The sequence below is a fragment of the Mesocricetus auratus genome, unplaced genomic scaffold (genome assembly GCF_017639785.1).
Source record: "Mesocricetus auratus isolate SY011 unplaced genomic scaffold, BCM_Maur_2.0 Super-Scaffold_100676, whole genome shotgun sequence".
NCBI classification, from domain to species: Eukaryota; Metazoa; Chordata; class Mammalia; order Rodentia; family Cricetidae; genus Mesocricetus; species Mesocricetus auratus.
In genome coordinates, this window is record NW_024429266.1 from 130,990,139 (window position 1) to 130,997,357 (window position 7,219).

Below are 7,219 nucleotides of genomic sequence, written 5' to 3' on the forward strand. Positions count from 1 at the left end.
ATCCCTCATATGCAATCCTAACTTTAAGTCTTTCCATTTCTCCATGTAACTTTGACTCTACCTAGATGTAAGGATCTAGAAAGGATAATGGGGGGTTCTTTAGGAGTGGAGAATGCACAACATGTGTGATAGGAAATTAAAATGGGATGATACTTTCAGATTAAATATTTGCTTGTGGTTGGGGTGAGAGGTTGAGAAAGAGGAGGGTTAAAAACATTAATATTAAGGTAAATAAGGTAAGGAAAATAACTCAGAATAATAAATCATACTTGACAAACATATTTAAGACAATACCATTAGACATAATGGAGTATCTGGTAACTAGCTTTATGCAGGAACTCAATACAAGGAACAGATGTCTGTAGTCACTGCACTTTTCAGTAAATATCAGTACACAAATATTTGAATGTGAAACAAATTAAATAGAGTATCATGTTTAAAGTAAAGTCAAACAGCATCAACACATAGATAAACTATATTGTCACAGACAATGCTACTTCATTTATTTCTTTTTTCCTTTGAAAATACATTTTCCCCAAAAAATATATCATGATTATTGTTCCTCCTCATCTACTCCTTGTAACTTCTCCCACTTTCTGTCTCACCTGGATTCACCTTGTTTTTGTATCTTTTAAAGGATAATAATAAAATACAATATAATAAAATAAAAAAGGATTAACTCTTCAGAACTGAAAAAAAGAAGGTAAAGTGATGCCGTAATGTCAGCTTTCAATAGGTCAGAAAATGAAGAGGAGGTGTGGTGCCAGCGACAAATCATACAACTGACATATTTATCTGAGGGAGGAATAATTAATTCTCTGGGGCAGGGTATAACACATACACTTATCTTCACCACGTCAAGGTATCTCTCTCTCTTTAATTTTTCCCCTTATTTCTTTCATGATGTTTCCCTTCTCTCTGGTTCCTGATGTCTTCCTTCTTTTCCCCCTCTACAGCTTATATCTCCCAACAAAATCTTTCAAACAATATACACATTGCAATGTGGTTACATTATATTTTCAAGTGAATGATTACAGTGAATACAAGTAAAAAAATTACATTTCCCAATACTCTTACATGATTAAACATATTACATATTACATGGGATAAACAAATTATTCCCAGGGATCCACATACATTCATGTCTAAGCATCTTGTTATAGATTAATACAGAATAAACCAATAATGTATTTTCTCAGTCAGTCCTCTTTCTGGCAATCCACATCTTTGAAGTTACAAATAAAGGATCACCAGTTTATTATTGATTTCAAAAGTTAACCCTATAAAAAGAATCTTAAAATAATTACAATCTGAACTCTTTTTGGAGAAGAATGGTTCTACTTGTCATTCTTGTGAATTCAACATTGACAGAAGACAAGGTAGGAATAAACTCAAACAAGGCAGGAACCTGGTAGCATGAGCTGAAATTGAGGCCACAAGAGTTCTGCTTACTGGCTTGTTGCCTGTGACTTGCTCTGCCTGTTTTCTTCAATAATCCAAGACCACCAACCCATGGGGCCTAACCAACAATGAATTGGGCCCTCTTACATTAATCATTTAGAATGAAAATGTGCTCACACATTTGCCTATAGGCCAGTACAATTTTTCAACTTAGGCTTTGCCCACTGCTGCTGTGAGGTAGTCACAGAGTGCAGTGAGAGGATATTTCTTTTACTGCAGTCAATCTTTGAAAAGTGGTTTGTTTTTTTCTTTGTTTTTGTTTATTTGTTCTTGGTTTTTTTTTTGGTACATTACCAAAACTTTATGGTTCTCCTGCAACTACACACGTTATAGAAGAGGTGCTTTCTCTCTCCAGTGTTCAGATATCAGCAACGTGTGAATTGTGCTATGGACAGTCTTCTTTCTATATTCTTCTTTAACTGGGCATAGTTGAACATTTTTCATGTTTATAGTGTCAGTGGTGTCCTACAGGCATGGAAAATTTCTTTTGTCTATGATATGTTTGTCTTATAATACATGATTTATTAATACAATGAATTGTTTTCTATACCTGCATATCACTAAAAGAGAATTATTTCACTATTGATAATTGCTGTGTTCTCAAGTCTTAGTAAGGTGTTTCCTTGGAAATTCTAATTGCCCAGTCAGCATATATTCCTATGCTGCATGAATAATCAACTGAAAGAAATTAACAACTTAATTATGTTTTGTTTTTTTAATCATAAATAAAAGTTTTAAGCATAAAGTAAATCGTAGTACAATTGAGATGTGTTTCTTTGTGTGAAAGGCAAAATCAGACAATGACATCCTAGTTTGGTCATTATTTGAATGATATTGGTGGTTTAGAATTGTTGCACTGGAGATCAGGAGATCTTGTCCTTTTCCACTTCTCTGGTGGGCCATGACAGTATCTCCTTAGCAAATTGGCAGCATGGGAAAGGGGAGAGGGAGTTAGGGGAAAGAAACGGGGAGAAGAGGACATGAGGGAGCAGGAAGATTAAGTCAGGGATGAATAGAGGAGAGCAAGAAAAAAGATACAGCATAAAGTGTTCTATTATAGATGTAAAGAGAAATCTGGCACTAGGGAATTGTCCAGAGATCCACAAGGATGACTCAAACTAAGAATTTAAGCAATAGTGGAGAGGCTACTGTAAATGCCCTTCCCCTATAATTTGATTCCTGACTACCTTATATGCTATCCTAGAACCTTCATCCAGTAGCTGATGACAGCAGAAGCAGATACCCACAGCTAAACACTGAGCCAAACTCCTGGAGTCCAGTTTCAGAGAGGGAGGAATGATGAGCAAATGTGTCAAAACCAGGCTGGAGAAACCCACAGAAACATCTGATCTGAACAAAGGGGAGCTCATGGACCCCAGACTGATAGCTGAAAAGCCAGCATAGGACCGACCCAGATCCTCTGAATGTAGGTTTCAGGTAATAGGCCTGGGCAGTCTATGGGAGCCTCTGGTAGTGGACCAGTATTTATCCCTACTGTACGAATGGCTATTGGGAGCCCATTCCACATAGAGGGATACTGTTTCAGCCAAACACACTGGGAAGGGCCCAAACCCTGCTACAAATGATGGGACAGAATTTAAAGATACCCCATGGTAGTTCTCACTCTCCGTGGGGAGAAGAAAGGGGAGGTAGAAGGGGTTGATGTTGTATGCAGGGGAGGAGGGGAGGGAGAGAGAACTTGGATTGACACGTAAAACAGGATTGTTTCCAATTTAAAGAAAATAAGAAATTAAAATGAAGAAATGCTGTACTGATGTCTATGCCTCTTCAGGGAGTGATAAGGGTGGCTTGTCTCTACCCTGAAGATCATGAGGGAAAATTTTACAGTAAAAGTGCCACAGAGCTGTGTGCAAACTTATTCCCTGGATTTCATTTGAAGATGGATAAAGTACATTGGCCTGCAAATTGTGATGACACAAATAGTCCAACAAATACCACAACTAGTTTGTCTTGGTGACTAAATATATTTCTGTGAATTCTCTTCTATAAATATGAAAGAGTTACTTTCCTCAAATTCACATACCTGGCACAGTTCTTTACATTAAGCTTCTCTTTTGCAAAGTTTTGTTTCTATAAGAAAATTAAAGCAAGTCTGTATGTATGCGGTTACCTAATGTTAAAGCATAAAAAGTGCCTACAGGAGACATCATAGACTTGTGGAAAGTCATATACTCATGTGGACTCAAACTCAGTTCATATTAAGACTTCTGCTCATCTTGTAACCTCCTATCACCCTGGGATGAATGGTTGTGTCTGGTATAGTATAACATGCAGAACAATTCAGTGGTGCCCTGGCACATGAAGGGGTTACCCTATGATTTGGGTTCAAGTCTCACTACACCATACCTGAAGCCGTGATAGAGGTGTTATATTCAAGGACTTAAGGGGAATGGCTTGAGATCTCTTTTTAAAACAAGAAAATCTGGTTTCTTTCTCAATGGCCTAGTTTGGCAATTGATCATTTTTCTGTCCCCAATATAAATACCTGTCAAGGCTTGAAGCTGTACAAAAACAGTGTGCTAGTTTAGAAATCAATAAACATGAAAAACAATAGAAATTCAGAAAGTGTTTGCACAGTAGGGTATTTGCACACTGATTTTCAAAGTAGGTGCTTGAGTGTTAAGGATTAGTTTCTCTCAAAGACAAATCTCTCAGAAAAATGGGTAGGAGAAAGCAAAGTCCTGAGACCTGTCTGTCACCGTCCATAAGTAGGAAACTCAGGGAATAATTTTTCCTATACTTCCCAGAGATGAAGAACTTCAGGAAGCACAGAACTAAGACTGAGACCTTATGTTGCTTTTAGAGTTCTAAGTCATACACATTATCTTGTCTCCATTCTTGGGGAGCAAATGTTAGCAATAGGCTTAAAACTTAAAATTGGATTTATTAATTCAAATAACATTTCTATCGATCATGAAAGCTTGCAGATATTACAAAATCAAAAAGTTGTTTATGGTTCAGTGACCACCATAGAAAATGTATGGAAAGATTGTCACAGTCAAAGTTGAGGGACAAGCAGAGCAAAATATTCTTTAGTTCATGAAAGTTATGACTGTTTGTATAGAGAATTACAAAAGATTAAACCAATAGACAATGAACAATGCAGGTAGAGGAGCTCATGATCCTGAACAACAAGCAGATGAGATATTGTTGATAGCCAATGGCTTCTAAGTGTGTCACAGGCAATTTTCTTTGAGACTATTGTCTCTGATAAATTGACAATGCTCCCTCTAGTGGGTATTCCTAAATCCATGAATATATGTTCAACCCACACTGAACTTAGTGCACAAAGTATTCTTCCATGTGAAGATGAAGTGGGAAAGAGGTGAGACACTAGTGGAAGATTTGAGAGGATTTAGGGGAGCAGTAGGAGAATGAAAATGATCAAATATATTGGGTGTGTATATGAAATTCTCAACTATAAAATGCTATATTTTGAATAGCATTTTGTATTCTTAGCATTATTCTTTGGCCATTTATATAAGTCTGCCAAAATATACATTTACTGTTTCCTTCTTGAAATTTTGATTCAACCTCCATAGCTATTCTATCATCCAGAGAAGTATTTCTTTTTATAATTTGCATTTTATTTACTAATCATTCTGGGGAGGTTTTTCCTCCATAATAACCAGGAATTACTGGACCTTGTTCAACATGGGGGAATTCAACTGGCCCTCTGAAAAGTTTCCTGCTGGAACAAATATCATCTTGTTTGCCTCTTGTTGATCTATATACATTCGTCCAACATTTGTCATTTGCTGTATCTTCTTCATAATCCTGAAGGTTGGGTACCTTCTTTTTGGATCATTCATAGAAGAAGCATTATTTCTAGGAATACTCTCTCTACAATTTCTTTTCCAATGTCCTATTCTACTACAATTACAACATTTGCAAATTTAATATTTGCTAGTACCTTTGGAGAACACTTCTCCTACTGAAGCCTCAGTGTTACACTCAAAATACTCAATATCGGCTGTATGTAAGATCCATTCATCCATTGATGCTGGTCTTATCTTTAAGGGCCCAAGTTCCTTTTGCATTCTAAATTATCGTTTTCATAAGTAAGAAATTCAATGAGTACTTATCTAGAATCTGGGTCTCCTAACCCTAATTGTACAACTGTAGTCAATCTTTGCAAAAGTGTTTGTTTGGGCCTAGTAAAACTTTATTATATTCAATTCTTTTCCCTAGTTATTGATTCTTGTCCCCAGCATTGAAGGCTGTTCTTTGGCACTGGGACTATATGTTGCTGTGGATAGCTTGTATATCAGTATCAGCATAATGGCCCTACTAAGAATTTGATCTTGGAAACATCATAATGTTTGAATCTACATTGGTCTTCAAGGGCCTTGGCCTCTCCCCTCCAATATTACCTCCACTCCAGCTTAGGACCAAGACCTACAACTGCTGAGGCTAATTGAAGCCAATCATCAGAAGTTCCTATTTGCCTTATATATGATGAATGCATGTCATAAGAAACTACTGCTTCTTAAATAACTTTTAAATCTTTCATATGAAAAGGCTCCCATTTGCATTAACTATATCCTTTTGATGTTCAATATTTGTTAGCTTTTCAGAGATAGTAATATGATAGACCATGGCAGGTGATGGTAATAATACAACCTTTAGAAATTATCTCTTCCTCTTAAAGTTACTAGTGATAGTAAATCTTTTTTATTATCTTAGGTTTGAACCTTAATCCCTGATGTGCCAGTTTTAAGAAGGTCATCTATGATCTGCAATCTTTTAACTATTGCTTTTGAAGTATTTAAATCTCCTGAAGTGTAAATATCTCTAATGATTTCATTAAATCAGTCTGTTCTTGTTCTTATCATTTATATGTGATTCCATGGATTTAATATTCTCATTCTTATGTATTAATTGAATGGCATGAAGATTGCCCTCCAAAAACAATGTTCTATCTGTACATTTGTCATTGATCTGAGACATGGAATGAATTTTTTTCTGTTATAAGTTCATTACCATGTTCAATTTTGTGTATTATGTTTGTAAAATATATTTGTCGTTTAAATTGTATGAGTTCCTTAAAAGTCTGTAAAGCCTGTATTATTTACAAAAGCTCCTCATTTTAAGTCTATTATCAATCTATTTGTTTAAGAATATGATATGGATGACCAATCTAATAGCAATGATGTCTATGAGGGCATATGTCCCAGGTAGTTTATATACCTCTTTAAATTTTCATGCATAAAAGTTTTAAATTCCTTGATGGCAATATCATTTGCAGTTGATGTGGCATACATGAAAAGATATCACCACTCTGTTTTTCCTATTTTGGTATTTTCACAGATTTTTAATGTGTGTGTGTGTGTGTGTGTGTGTGTGTGTGTGTGTAAGAGAGAGAGATGGGGAGACAGAGAGAGAGAGAGAGTTCTGTCTTGCTCTTCAGCTCAACACTATCACTGACATGTCTGATGTTTATTATTACAGTGCTGTTTCATTTACTATAGAACTGTACTATATCTTGAAATCAGGGATGGAAAACCTGAAGGAGCTCTTTATGTATTTGTGATTGTTTCAGGTATGTTAGTGTGTGATTGTTTCTATATTCATATGAATATTATTCTTTCATGATCTCTGATTAATTTTGTTAGAAATGTGTTGTCGATTGCACTGAATCTGTAGATTGCTTTTGGTAGAGCAACAATTTTTAGTCCTTTTTCCTTATCTGTGTACATGGGCGGTCTCTCTATCTTCTAATATCTTCTTCAATTTA